Source organism: Pezoporus wallicus, unplaced genomic scaffold (genome assembly GCF_028554395.1).
Source record: "Pezoporus wallicus isolate ANWC-B61680 ecotype Strahan unplaced genomic scaffold, APGP_CSIRO_Pwel_v1 scaffold_3294, whole genome shotgun sequence".
Taxonomy (NCBI): Eukaryota; Metazoa; Chordata; class Aves; order Psittaciformes; family Psittacidae; genus Pezoporus; species Pezoporus wallicus.
Window position 1 is genome coordinate 6,452,009 of NW_026635478.1, and position 15,093 is coordinate 6,467,101.

At 42.6% G+C, this 15,093-nt stretch overlaps 1 protein-coding gene across 2 annotated transcripts in view; it reads left to right on the forward strand.

Moving 5' to 3' along the window:
- Positions 1 to 15,093, forward strand: part of LOC130608425 (potassium voltage-gated channel subfamily KQT member 1-like) — a 466,916-nt gene that overhangs the window by 424,257 nt on the left and 27,566 nt on the right. The gene's annotated exons all lie outside the window — the stretch shown is intronic.

Genomic DNA, 15,093 nt, shown 5'->3' on the forward strand with positions numbered 1-15,093 from the left:
TTTCTCCTTTGCTTGCACAGCACCTACCTCAGCAGCCCATGCTCCTTCGAAGTGCTAGTTCTCCTTCAATAGAATAAAACAGAAAAATAAATACACCCTACATGACCTGAACAGCTCTTAACTTTCACCTTATCACCTCAATCCAGATTTCCCTTCCAACCAATCTACAAGCTGATTTTCTCATTCATTTAAGGAAGACCCAAAGGGACTGTCAGTTGTAGAAAAGGGCAGAGAAACCATCAATGGCTTTAAGTGAACTGGTTTGGGTACCAGAAGCAGCAAAGCTCTCTATTGGATAATTCACTGTTGTTGTTTCCTGCCTAAAGGAAATAGAATCTGCCTTTTCAGGAGGTCTGCCACATCTGAGGCCACCATAAGCCCAGACTTCTTTTGTTTTATGACAAAATTCTAGCAAGTGCTGCCCATAGATAGTGAGCTTTCTCAAAATGCTTTCCCAGGGCAGGATAGGGTATTTGCCAATGCACTTTCATTTCCATTATTTTCCATGGTTGCATAGAAGATTTTATGTACTAGAGGTGTGTTTAGTTTAGGGGGCCAGTACTGTTCAGAAAGGATGCTGGGACATTGTTCCACATCTGAGACAAAGGCTTTTCATTATTCCCATAGAATCCATTGCAGTAACAGATTTGCATCTTCCATCAAAGGTGACTAACTTTGTTTTACTACAGCTGTACACCAGCAAATCACAGCAATGAAGAGTGAATGCAATTTCCACCCTATGAACACAGCTTTTTTGTTGTTCATAACTCACTCAATCAATTTTTACTGGATCAAAAGTGTGCATCCTGTTAATTGTCAAATATCAGGAAAACTGGCATAGATTACTTATGCTTCAAAAAACAACAAGCAAATGCATAATCGTGCCTTAGATACCAACACAAACAGTGCATGTTTATTGTAATGGTTGGACACACTGGCAATATATTTTGAGTTACTAGTGAAACGTAAAAAGCAGATTAAGCATGCAGAAAACTGGTTTAGTAGCTTTGAAGTTGTGACAATAACCATTTTCATACACAGTAAAAATTTCCATTACGTTTCTTGGCTTGGTCTAAATTCAGGAGGCTGGATGTTGCATACTTGGTAGAACTTGCTAATCAGTTTTTTCTCTTTTATCTGAAGTACTTTTCACTTTGGGGGCAATTGTGAAGCAAAATAGAAACAAAGAACAGCACACTACTGACATTTAAGGTAGTCAGGAACAGTGTACTCTTGGAGGCAAAATTATCCTGGGCCATGAGCTGCTTTTTTTTTGTTTCCATGTTTGTTTTCACCAAGGCTTAATAATACTTTGCAACAGTTACTTATGACTTCATAAGTTTGTTAAGTCTGTTACCTCTCAAGGTGACCTTCTCGTCATCAAATCCAACCTGCCAGGAATTTTAGCTATTTGCTGAATCTGTGTAATATGCTCCATCTAATCATCTTTCAGAAGATTTCACTAAAAATTTCCTATGCCATTTAGTAGCTTTACATCTTCTCCCCTGTTTTTCACCTGCCAGCAGGAAGGCAACTGGGACCAGCAGCATTGGTGAAGCTCTGCTGTTGGGACTAAAAAGACCCTTTCCAGACTGCATATGGTCAAGGGGGCCATGGACTACATTTGTCAACATTCTTTTTCTTTTTGTTGTTGTCATTGCTTACTTTCACAGTTTGCAAATTGATAGAGCTGAGGGCTTCCAGAAACTTGTCCTAAACTGTGTCCCTCCAACTTGCTTCTTAGTCCTGACTCCTGCCCTATATTTTCTTTTAGGAGTTAGTCATTCCCTTCCAGCCAAGATGGTGAAAACAGGTAGACCTTCAATCACCTTTCCCTTTCTAGGGGTAGGAGAGAAAGAGTGCAAAACCCCATTGGCAGCAGCACATGACCTCTCAAATCTTCTGGGATGAGAATCTTCTTCCACGTGATGGGACAGCTGATGAGGTTGACAGAAGCAGAAGCAGTACCACCCAAACTCATGAGTCCATGGACCTCATGCTCCTTTGCCAGGTTTGATAGCAGAATAGCTCAAAAGACCCCACATTCCACCTACCCAGACAGTATGGCCAAAGGGCAGGTCAGACCGAGATAGTTCATTCCCTTCTCCTTGATCTTTCTGTTTTCCTTGATCTTCAAGGCTTCACAGGAAGCCTTTGAAGCAGCGCATATAAGGGCAAGAGCTGCTGTGTTAAGTTTATATTCTCACAAATTACATCCATCTTTTGCTCAGCTCAAGATGTTCTGTTGAACAATAAATGCAGATCCCAAAGACTCATTAAGGCTCTTTTCTCCAAGCACCATGTTGGAGTACATCCAGATTTTCAGAGGCTGGACATCATTTAGCCAATCTGTATCCTCTAGAGCATCTCAGAGGCAGACATTTAGCCTGTTATCCTTAATATTCCTTGAAGATTTCAAACATATGGCTCCTGACCATTTTTCAATTGTGCGTCAGATTTAGTCTGCATAAAAAAAAAACAAATTATTCGTTTCTCAAGGAAAATATGATACAATACTATTTGCCCTCCCAGAGCTGTTTCATATTTCTTTGAACTCTTTGGTTAAAAGTATGAGAAATAGACTGTAAAGGAGCAGGACTATATTTGATTTCCATTCATCTGCAAGGGTATATTTCAAAAGTTGGGTAGCATTTTCTAACAAATAGTAGAACAAACTTATATTGCTTTTTGTGTTCATTTTAAGAATTTATTACAAGTGCCAAGTGATAATTTGAACACAGATTACACCGCTAGCATCAGAAAGGAAGTTCAAATGTCTGGGTGGGAGATTTTGAAGGATAATTCTGATTTATAATATGTGATTTATAAATTGTGATTTAGAAATCTGTGATTTAGAATCTGCAGCTATCCTTTTATTGTGTACTTTGTTTTGCCCCGTTATCTTCATCCTTTTCAGTTTGAATATAATGCAAGTAACAAAGCCATTTTTTTATTTGCAAAATTTGCTGGAAATCTCCAAGTTAAGTGGAAACAGCATTATGGGACTCTTGGAGAATTATGACATTAGATTTTCCGACCTCATGTAATAGATGTACTAAATTAACTTGAAAGAGGACTTGCAAAGATATTTCCCAATTGCTCATTTTTTATGAGAGCTGCTTATATTAGAGGTCTTACAATACTTATTTTATTATCTCCATTTTTTTGTAACCACTTTCAGCTGGGATTCCGTTTAGGACCTTGATCATTCTCAGTTTGTATGGCAGAATGAAAAGAAAATATGGTCCCAAGAAAGAAAATGATTCAGTAAAAGAAAACTCATTTGGATGGACCATAGAATGACAGATCTTGCCATTAAGTTTGTATTTGGACAAGATGCTACTACCTGAAAATCATTGCCACTTGATGAGAGACCTGTGAGCCATAGATTAATGTATCAAGTCCAACTCCTACAAGACAAATAGCCTCAAGATTTCCACTGTTAATGACCACATTGGTTTAAGCAGATGGAAGATAACTCTTCCATGTACAATAGTAGCTTCAGTTATTTTGAACAGCATCAGCTTGGTCTAAGAGATTGACAGCCATCTTCTGTTTTGCAATGGGGACTGCAGGGGAGAGGATAGTCAACACCAGTCTGCACAAAAAAAATTATAGCTGGTAAATATTGGCATGAATGTTGCTCAGAGAACAAATTCTCAGGTTCAGCTGGGGACATCTACTGTGTTCCTGGTCTGCCATCCTGTTCAACAAGACTCCCATCCTGCAAGCATGCTGACCTCAATGGAGATGACGCTATTTAGAGTTCTATGTCATGGTCTATGGCAGGACAGCCTCCTTCTGTTTATTTCACAGTTTAGATCAGCATAAGCTGACTATGAATCCCCACCTTCAGGTGCAGGGAGGTTGCTGAGTCTTTACAAGATGCTTCAGATTGCAGTGCTAGCGATCTGGCAGCTCTCACCAGCCCAAAGTCACTTGCAAATCATATGCTTGGGCACTGCATTAAGTATTTGGCTTTCAGTTAGCAATAGTATGGACAGAGTTCTCGCTGTGCTGAGTTTCAATTTTGCACTGTTTCCCTGTGACCCTTGAAACTGGACGTGCACCAGCCCACCAGCCTAGTGGAGAGACTGAATTTTACCCTGTGCTTGAGCTCCTGACTACCTGCTCATTTCTCAGTCAACCAAAAGACTGTTCCTGAGGGATAGAAGAGGCTCCTTAAAAGATTTAATAGCCTAGAGAGAGGATCATTGTAGCAGAGCTCACCTACCCCTTCATCTGACCTGCAGTAACTGGGGTAAGGTGGGAAGAGAGAGGCAGAGGCTGGAACCACAGTGTTTCCCTGTGCTGACTCACAGAAAAGCAGCTCCTTGCAGGCCAGCCCCAGCCTCTCCACCACCTAAGGAACACAGGAGGGAATCCAGCCCCTTCGTGCCCATTGCGCACATGCTAAATAAAACAGCAACTTGTGACATGAAACTTGTCTCCTTGAATGATTGTGTTTGGATGTATTAACACAGCACTGACCAGAGTGCAACTGCTGCCAAGCCATCGCCCTCCCCTTCCACCATTCAGCCTCCAACAAAACTAATGTTAGTGCTGCTGTAAGTAGGATATCTTAATGCAGCACACACATAGACAGGATCCCTTTAGATTCTGGTTTATGTCTTCAATGAGAACCTTGGCAGCTGTAAAAATATATTTTGGTCTGGTCATTAAGCTAAAGATTTTTTTTTCTTCTAATTTCATACACAGTTATTAAAAGAGCCAGGACTTTTGGCAGTGACATTGCACAGTTGTGCCAGCTAATCCCTTCCCCCTACACAAGTTAAAAGTTGATTAATTAAAATCCATCCCAGCTCGTATGATTAATATATTTAAACAGTTTGAGAATGGACGTGCTTTTCATTGTTGTCTGCTTTACAATGTGATGCTTCATCAAAATGAAAGAAAGTGGAATGTTAACAGGGCTAGGTTGTTAATGACTTACATCTGAGCCCCCCAAACTACAAGCACGAGCATCTGGAAGTGACAGATTTTTACAAGGCATTGCACTGAATGTGTCCAGTATTAGTGCCTGGATATATCAGTGTGTCTACATCAGCTCTTTATTTTCAGTTTAACACAGTGCTCTTCATTTACTGCCTTGCACTACTGGGTGAGTGTTGCTGGGCACCGGTACCATTGCTGGACAGCTGGTACCGTTTGATCCTTGGGCAGTTTCATCATTAGCACTGGGAGTCTCATCCCCTGATTGCTTGCTCACTAATGGGTACATAAGCCACTTCTTAGGACTGGGTTAGGGAAGTGAAGCAAATGCTTCCAACTCTGCTGGTTTGCAACTTTCAAGGGAGCACACAAATATAAAATGTTTTCTGGTATCTGAGCACCTATCTGGTTTGCTGCTGCCACTTCTAGTGCTGTTCTTTCTCAGAGTGATAGTGTGAACAACTGCCTGAGAGGCAGGACCAGAACAGAGGTCTGGGAGATGTTGAGTGCTTTAGGTGTGTGAGAACATAGTTGGAGTGAGCAATGAGATGCTCATGGTTGGGGAAAAAAAAGGAGAGCTTTAGTTTGCAGTGGGGTGTGCAGAAGGAAGGTTACATCGACTAACTGGAAGTTGGGGTATAGAAAATAGGAAGGTGAATTGCTATCCTAGAAATCAAAGGGGGCTGCTGCTGCCATCACTGATGGTGTTGTGGACGCTGTGTTTGGGACTCCTGCATTTGTCTAAATGCTCACAGAATCATAAGCTCATTTAGGTTGAAAAAGACCTTTGAGATCATCGAGTCCAACCGTAAACTTAACACTGCCAAGTCCCCCACTAAATCATGTCCCTAAGTGCCACACATACACATCTTTTAAATACCTCCAGGAATGGTGGCTCAAATGCTTCCCTGGGCAGATGATTCCAGTGCTTGATGACCCTTTCAGTGAAGAAATGTTTCCTAGTATCGAACATAAACCTCCCCTGGTGCAGCTTGAGGCCATTTCCTCTTGTCCTGTCACTCATTCCCTGGGGAAGAGACCAACCACCTCCTTGCTCCATTCTCCTTTCAGGCAGCTGTAGAGAGCACTTACAGAAGCAGTTTTGATGCAGAGTGTAAGCCAACTTTAACCTCGGTGACATCTCCAAGCTAGATGAACCATTGTCCTGGTCATTATTCATTTCCACTTGCAGAGCCTCATACCTATTATTCAAGAGCACCTGGGAAGGTGGGGTAGTCAAGGAGGAGACGAGCCTGGTGCTCTGGTCAGGAACTTGTCACCATTTTCCCCTGTTACTTAAGTCACTGCCCTGAGCCAGGTGGAGAAAAGATAGGGAATCCTCCATACCATGCATCCTGTCTGCCTCACAGGCTTCTCCAAGGGAAGGTAGGGTGACGTTCCAGTAGGCTATGTCTCTCTCAGACTCTTTCCTTGTTAGAGCTGTCTGGCTGTCCTAGCCCCTGGCAGCCTGACCTTGTCATTAACAAATGTATTTCTGTGGATTTAAATGGGCTTTTTGTAGGCATATCTAGAGCTACAAAAGGCTTTAGCAACCCAAAATGAAACTTTAGCACCTCCCACTCAAAACTTAGACCCAGCACAGTCAGCTTTCTACACCGAGTGGTCAAATTTACTTAACATCTGTGCTTCGGGGTGTGCCCAGCAGTGCCTTAGTCTTGATGGGACTGTGCTGCTCAGTGTCTGCCTCATAGTTAAGCCCTATCATGACCACAGATGTGGCATTTTTCTACATATTTCACACAAATTACTTGATTCATTCAGCAGTCTCTGAGCAAGCCCACTGAATGATGCTCTGCATGAAATGCTGTGGTCAGTGTGGCTTTCCGTCAGAGCCCAGAGGGTGACAGTGGTGGCATGACTCCTACTTTAACAATTGCTATATTCCTCTGCATACAGAGGATCTGATTTCAGGAGCTGCAGAGAAGGTCAGGCAAATATGTCTCCCCTCCAAGTGTCACACTCACTGGGCTGTCCTGAGAGAGTAAGGTCATTCCCAGCCTTTCAGCTAAGCCTACTCCACGTGACTTCCAGCAATGAAAGATGCATTTAGCTAGAGTCAGTGAGGGAACAATTCAAATCCCACCTATGAGAGCAATCACCACTGGAGAGGCAAGTATACATCCCTTGGGCAAAGAAGAAAACAAACCCCTTCTCAGTGAGTGCCTTAAGCACTGGGTGCTTACACAGTCAGAAGCTCCTGTGCAGCCATTTCTGATTAAAGAGGTGGCCCTAATGTGGTCCTTCAGAAGAAAAGGGATTGCCACCTGATTTCAGGAGAGTTCCAGGTTCTTAAATAAATAAATAAATACTGATTTTAAAACAAAACAGAACAAAAAACACCAAAACAAAAAACTAATGCTTAGCTTTTTTGATCTGATTGATATCAGATGTATGACATCCCATATTAAAATGCGTAACTCTAAGTTTCCTTTTCCTGACTTCTTGTGGTTTGAGCTACAAGATGATAGAGGTATGGCTGGGGTTTTAAGGAAGCTTTCTTCTTTAACTGTATGTATTAAAGAAAAAATGTTAGTATGTTATTGTCGCATTAAGGATAGGAGCACTCAAAAGTCATGCATTATTTCTGTACAATAAAGTATGCTGTGTCATAGCAGAAACCTTTTCTTCCTCCTCTTTCCTCTCTGATTGACATTAGTTGTCAACTTTACCTTAGCGGCATTCTTAAAACAACTACGATACAGACTAGTATGTGAACATGTACATACCAGCAGAAGAACCTAAATAGCTGAATATTCTCACAATTTTCACTGGGTACTTCTGAGTTATCTGAAGAATCATCACTGAATTGAGGGATGTTGCTCGATATGCCAGCATATGAATTCATGGGAATGTTGGGGTGCTTGCTATAGAAAGGATGACTATTCTGCAGCTGGGGACAGCTAGTCTAGACAGCTGGAGGCTGTAGGTCAACATTTAGTTCTGTTTGTTGCTCTTCAGAAAAGACAAATGTCTTCCACTCATATTTTTCCCTTTTAATATCCAGCCATTTGATACCACAAAGAAAGTACTATTCAGAACAGTATCTCTGCAAACAAGAGATAAGGCAAACACCAAGCCAAGAGGCTCTAGCGATGCTGACGTCTTCCGATCAGAAAGAGAGGACTAGGCCAGAGGCAAGAAAATCTGTCTCGTCTTTCCACCACATGACATTCAGAGAAATAAATGAATCTGGGCATTTTAATGTCATCAGGATTTTAGATTTTGAGCATTTGATGCAGGATGTGCTCTCAAGGAATGAAGAAAACTGAATAGCCCCACAAGATGAAGCTCTCTCTAGACTCACACAAATAAGTGTGCTAGTAATTAATACATCCTTGTGTTTAGAATGGACTTGAAGAGAAAGCAGCAGTTGCAGTCACTATTGCAAAAAACATGTGGTCATTTAAAAGCAAGAGATGGGATTTTGATGAAATTCGTTTGTTGGCTTACCTGAATTCGATCCCAAGTAAACTGTCTGAAGTACGGACTCTAAAGAATGGTGCAGGATTGCTCATTCTAACAATGATTTTGGCATTCAAATGAGTTCTAAATATTCAGCATCTAGGACCCCCTGGAATTTGTACATAAACATACATTGCCCTCCAAAAATATCAAACCCTTGCTTACCTTGGTCTAGATCCAAAAATCATATCTACAGTGTATCCCACTCATGTGTGCACACACATGTACTACAGAAGTCTTCTCATTTTGTGGCTGTAGGGTGAAGGTCACTTGAATTTTCATTTAATTGAAGACGAATCTTGAAGTTGTGAGTATGGGTAAATATATCAGTCAGTCCTGTTCCAAGACTGTTCAAGTCTGAGGGCTTCACACTTCTCTCTTCTCTGGAGCTGGATTGGACTCTCAGGTGCTTGTACTCCACACCTTGCCTGTGGACCTCCTTATGTAGGTACAAAAGGGCCCTTGCCACCAGGAGCAGAGTTTAATCTTGGTTGGCCAGGTTTAATCTTGACACTGGGGGATGGCAGAGTACAAGGAATTAGATCAGTCATATACTAGAACAGATTCTATGCTTTGCTTTGTGGTCTGTCTACAGATACCTGACTTCCTGACATTGCTCAAAGTTTGTCCTGACCTGAGAAGACAGGTAGCTTAGCTAGTGACCTCCTTTGCATAGGCTAGAGGATGCCACATCCACTTTGATTTTTGTAATTACTTATTTTATTTGGTATTAAAGCAAAATCATAGAGTGCATGCCTATGGAGCATACTTGGAGGCAAGCACAGAGCATTCATGTGCATGAGACAGTGGGACCACTGTTAAAAATACAAAAAACCTGCGTCGGAATAAAAATGGAAGGTTCACCTAGAAATCCTCTGAACACCAAGATTCTGCTGCAGAGCAGTCAGGCAGGTAAGATGTAGAGTTCAGGGGATCTGATTAGGAGGCTTCCATCTCTTGCATGCTTCACGAGATTGCAGGGGAGAGCATGCAGAGGGGGGGGTCCATGTAGGTGAGTTTTGTAATGAAACTCTGAGACTTTAGATTGGCCTCCACAGGGGATTTATTTTTATAAATGCTGTAAGCAATTCCCATCTATCATCACAGAGGATGCTAATGACATCAGAGCTGCAGGTTGGGCTGTTGGACTCCACAACCAGTTTCCTTACTCAAAATGGGCCTGGGGCTTGTGGTAAGCAACGACAGTGACAATGGCACTTGTTGCTGGCTTTATCAATAGATTTCTCCACTGGCTTAAATCCTTCGGCTGCAGGCAAAGGTAGCAAGGCAGCACTTTTGCTGTGTACCATCTTTGCTCTACATTCTAGGCTTTCCTACAGAAAACATGCTTAATTACGTATTTCATCCAAACAAGCAGAAAGCACAGGAGTAAAGAAAAGCAGCAGCCATACACCATTGAGACCTGTAGAGTCTGTGAGAGAGCCCACAGTAGCCCACATCACTGTCTGAAGGGTGGATTCTGTGGCAAAGAGAAAACTAGCCTCTGTATTATAGATCAATATAAACCTGTAACTATTCCTGTCACCTTTCTGGAGAGGCACAGCCAACTGCTTGCACCATTTGCATCCAGCCCAACATGTTATGCCAATGCAGTCAATGGTAAAGTCAAGCGATATCGGTGAACAACTACAAGGAGCCCATTGTCCTCTCGGCCACTCCCCCTTCAGCAACTGAGCAGGCTCTTAAATGACTAGAAATCATTAGGGGAGTGAACCCAGGCAGGACAGCTTTGCAGCAGGCGGTGCCACCTGTGATTGCCTAATCCTATCCCAAGAAGACAGCTACCACCCAGTTGTAGAGGCGGTCAGGCACTGCATGCTGGTGAGTCAGAGCCATGAACAAGCAAGTCGGAGCCCTGGCTCAAAGCAGAGAGTTTACATGCTGGAGTGGTGCCTCTCTGACAGTTGTATTAATGCCGGGGTAAAACAGATGCAAAGATCTCATCGTATTAGTTCTCTTTTTGGGAATACAGTTGAGATGTTTGCTGGCAGGCTGGTTAGCTAGTGAGTAGCTGAAGTCTGTTTATATAGATGTGATATGCACAGTTGTGCGCACTCCCTACTGAGTCATCATCAGCAAAGACCCCATTCCAACTTCCATACATAGACTGAGCTTCAAAGGAAGCTTCCTTTGAGAAAGTTCACACTGAAAACTATCTAGAAAACAGTGGCACTGGCCACAAGTACTTTCAAGAGGAAGCCCTTTTTAGCAGCCTTACCTATGTGTGTATCTAGTTCAAGCCAACTTTTTAATAGCTTCCTGAACTGTGACCTGAACACTAAAAATGCATAGTAAGGCCCAAATGCCAAATGGCTTGGGCAGTACTACACTTTTTGAGTGAATTAAATGATTGGGAATTGAAGGAAAAGATGTTAGAAGTTTCTAAGAACTAGTAGGAGTCTGGATATCAGCATCTCAAATAATGAGGCTTTTAAATGGTGCTACAGATTTTCCTAGTTGTGGTAGGCACATTGATTCATTAAGGCCAAAGTGAGAAAACGTGTAGGTTTAAGTAACTGGCAACAACTTTATCTATACATTTGAAGGGCACAGTGAAAGAGTTTCTCTGGAGGAACTGAACATAGGAGTCCCCGTACTGGATATTAGCATTTGTTCCTCTCATTCAACAGTATCCAGCACAGGGAGGTCTGTGTACAACTTCTGAAGGCTCAACAAAAGATAACTGAGAAAAGCAAGCTATTCTCATGACTTCAATTTGCTGGAGTCTCCACTTCCACTAGGAAAAACTTAGATAAGCTTTTGAAAACCACTACTCTCATCCAGGAGAAAACAGAAGACTTTAGATGGGTAAGAAAGACCTTTTCCATCCTGCCAAGTTTTTTCAAGCTTCCACAAATTTCCTTCATTCATGTTGAGCTGAAACTGAGACCTTTTGAAATGTTGCATGTCAAAAAAGAAAGCCAGACCCCAGAATAATCAACAGGTCTGAAATTCAGACTGTCAGCTGGGACATGGGAGGCCCAATTCAGCTCCCCATGTTCCCACCCAAGTTGGGAGTCTAGGTTCCCCAGTAGTTCTTGGCTGACAACCTAGCGAGGAGCTTGGTTTTTCAAAGCAGTGAATGCTCCCTCAGAGCTGGCCTCTAGGTTCCCAGCTTCTCTGCAAGTTGCCAGAAAACTTTGGTATTTTAGGGCATTGGCTCTGCAAATGGAGCTGCAAGGAGACGGTAGCCTTTGCACCCAGTTGTCCTTAAGAAATGCGGTTAGAAATCCATCTGTGATTCCTGAGTAGAAAAGGGTGCACTGTATAAAAAAGAAAAGTCATCAAAATGTTTTGATCACTTGGAAACCATTTCTGTCTTTAAGACATACCAGGTTTGAAAGGATTGGTTATTCAGTGGCTTTATTGCTTGCCTTTCACTTCATGGTAGAAAATATTGATGGTGTCCAAGAGAGTACAGGGGAAATAGCAGGGCCTGAATTTATGTGACAGTGGGAAAAGAAAAAAGCATGCAGCTCATTTGTTTAATGGGATTTCAGCAAGCCAAGTGAACATCTAAATCAGATGTATGCATTTTAGTTTGTACTGGGACATGCACCTGCAAAAAGAGTTCTCAGGGATGCAGATGTCATGTATTGGGATATGGTATATTGTTTCCCAATGGCTTGGCACATCACTTCAAGGCCACCACCTATGCCTTTTAATCATCATGTGTGAAAGCATAGGCATTCACCAGGGCCATGTAGGCTCAGAAGGAGGATAGAGGAAATCCTTTGATATTCAAATTATTCAAGAATAAATAAAATAGATTTTGTTAAATTAATGGTGACTTATGAATAGAAATGATACTAGTTAGCTTCTCTGAAGGCCTGTGGTGGTGGTAAAACCGGTATCACAAAAGGATAAGAATTAAAATGTGCCAGCTAGCTCCTCCAAGACATTACAAGGTTGAAAGAGTCCATTAACATGGACTACAAGCACAGACCATGCTGCCAAGCATTGTCATAATGAAACCAGCAAATACCCAGAGAATTTGCTTAACAAATAACCATGCAAAGCAAGTTGCTTTATTTGGGATTTTGTTCCTTGCTAATTCTCCCCCTACTGCCCTGCCTGCCCTCTGACCACCACAGTGGTGATTCAGTTGGCTTGGGTAGGCTATGCTACCATCAGCCCTCCCTTGAGTCTTGGAGGCCAGGCCAAGCTGTCCACTAGTGTGAACCATGGTGGTGCTGCAGTATGGGAAACCTTGGACAACTCTGGCATTGACGCTTTCCATTTTCCTCCCTCTGACCTGATGAGGTATCAAAGCCTCAGCCTCAGCCACTCCAGAGCCTCATCATTTTAAGACATCCTGTGTGGCTTTCAGACACACAGTCCACCTTTTCCAGACCGTGACCAGCATTCCCTGTCATAGATTGGCTAGTAATGGCTCCCTCTCCTCAGTCAGGCAGAAGTCCCAGGGAGCTAGGCACCCCTCAGTGAGTTCAAGGGAAGTTCATCCCATTGGAGTTTTCCCCTATTCCACGTCCTGTCAGTGAGTCCAGGCTTCATTTAGCCCTAATCCATCCCAGTCGCACACGTGGCTAAGAGGGCTTTTAGATTTCAATATCTGGGTTTCAACATTGCTACATGACTTTCCCATTAAGGAGTCGGGGAGAAAGTCCAGCTCATCTGCTGGGAAGGCTTGGCCTTTTGCTGGCTGCCCCCTGGCAGACTGGGGCATGCCGTGGCTTGCTTTGCTTGGAAACCCCAGCCCTCCTCAGGCTTAGTGGGGTGAAATAAGGACAGTTTGCTTTATCTTTAAATTTCCTTGTTTTCTTGGGTACCCGCCAGACCCTTTGTTTTTTAAATATAGTTGTTTGTGGTTTAATTTCCTTTGGGTTTATTTTTTTTTTTTTTTTTTTTTAGTATTATTATACCAGCAAAAACTCAGCTTCTCACTGGAATGGTATAAGAGGGACAAGATGTAGTGGAAAAGCTCCATGAAACTAAATGGGTTTCCCATGGACAGAACAACTGTGAAATTCCTGTGTGACACCACTGTAGGATAACCTGCCCTTAATGGTATTGGTGGTCTAACTTGTACAAGCAAGAGACAGAGGAAACGGGCTGCCGCAGTGGCTTCATCTCCCTTATTCTGCCAGATTCTGTTGAGGGTCCAGAAGGGGAATCATCCTGAGGATGCAGTCCTCAGATGTGTCTAGGTGTGTTAATGCTTGCTTCTGATATTCTGCTAAGTCCTGATGGGGAGATCTTTCCTTGGAAAAGACCTTGCAAACAGACCATCAAAAATAAAGCATGGGAACATCCACAAAAGAAACTCAGGCAGTGCTTTCCTAGGCAGCAGTGGAGGAGGCTTGGCCACCTTGTCCCACCCTTTCACCTTCTTTTGTGCTGTGCCAGTACAGCTGTTCACCACACTGTGTGATGAACCAGGCTGGGGAACTGCTGAAAAAGAACCATTTCTGTTTTCTGAATTCTCTTTCACTTGCATCAGTTTCCTCTGGAGTTTCCTGTGTAGCCACAGAGACGGCTACACAGGCCCAGACTATGGCAAGCAGAAATAAGTGCCAACAGGTGCAGGAGCAGGGGAAAAGAGCTGCTGAAGTTGGTTTATGAAGTTTGCATGCTGAATGTTAGCTTCAGCCTTGGAAAGGATCTAATTTTCAGATGCACTCAGTGGCACACCAAATTAGCAGGCAAAGTCATTTTCCATTACACAAGAAAATCATCACAAAATAACCATTTGCCCATGCAAATGTATCAAAAATGCACATCAATGGCACATCTGTACAAGTGACTTGTGTCCTGTTGAACGCAGATAGTTTTGAAAACGATTGAAGTGTGAGATGCAGAAGTCAACTCTGATTATCTCAAGGGAAACCAAAAAAAGGACAAGAAAAGAAAATCTCTGACAAGCAAACCTCATTATAGCATTCCTCTCAGTCATTCTAGTGTTTTACAAACTGATTGCCCTATACCACAACCCGAGACAAGGCAAAAACTCCCATGGATCTCAAAGAGAAATGTTACAGAAGTTCAGTTTACAAGAACTATGCCAGAACAATATGAAAATCACTTTTCCCACCACTGAAATGCAGCCACCTCTAGCATGGGATCTGCCAGATTTTTAACAGCTCACATCTTGGGCCAGAGAAGACATTTCCATTCCACAGCTGAGATTACTGTGCAAATAAGACATTATTATACAAAGAAGGAACACTATGCCCTCTGTATCGGAGCAGATGTGAAATAGAGAGGGAGCCCAAATCCTCCAGCTATGGGAGGGGAAGTTCCTCCAGTGACACTGAGTTGCCAACCATCACAATTATATTGCCAACAGACTTCATTGCGAGTCTCAAGGTAGCTGGTGGACTGGGTTTGGGATTGGGAGTGGGGGCTAGGACCCAAGGTCCTGGGGGAAGCATTTGTGCAAGAATCTCTGCTTTCTTTAGAAATAAGAAGGACCTTCCTTGTCTTTATGATTGCAGAGAAAAGTCTAAAAGCTCTACAGCTTGAGTGCTCCGAAACCAGAAGGGGCTTTTTTGTTATGCTCCTGAAAAGTGAGCAGAATATAAGACTACAAACCCTCATCGTTTCAGGGACCTTAATGAAAATTTGTTAAACTTTGTGTTGCAAGCTGACTGGTGTGGTTTCAGTGGCAGTAAACTC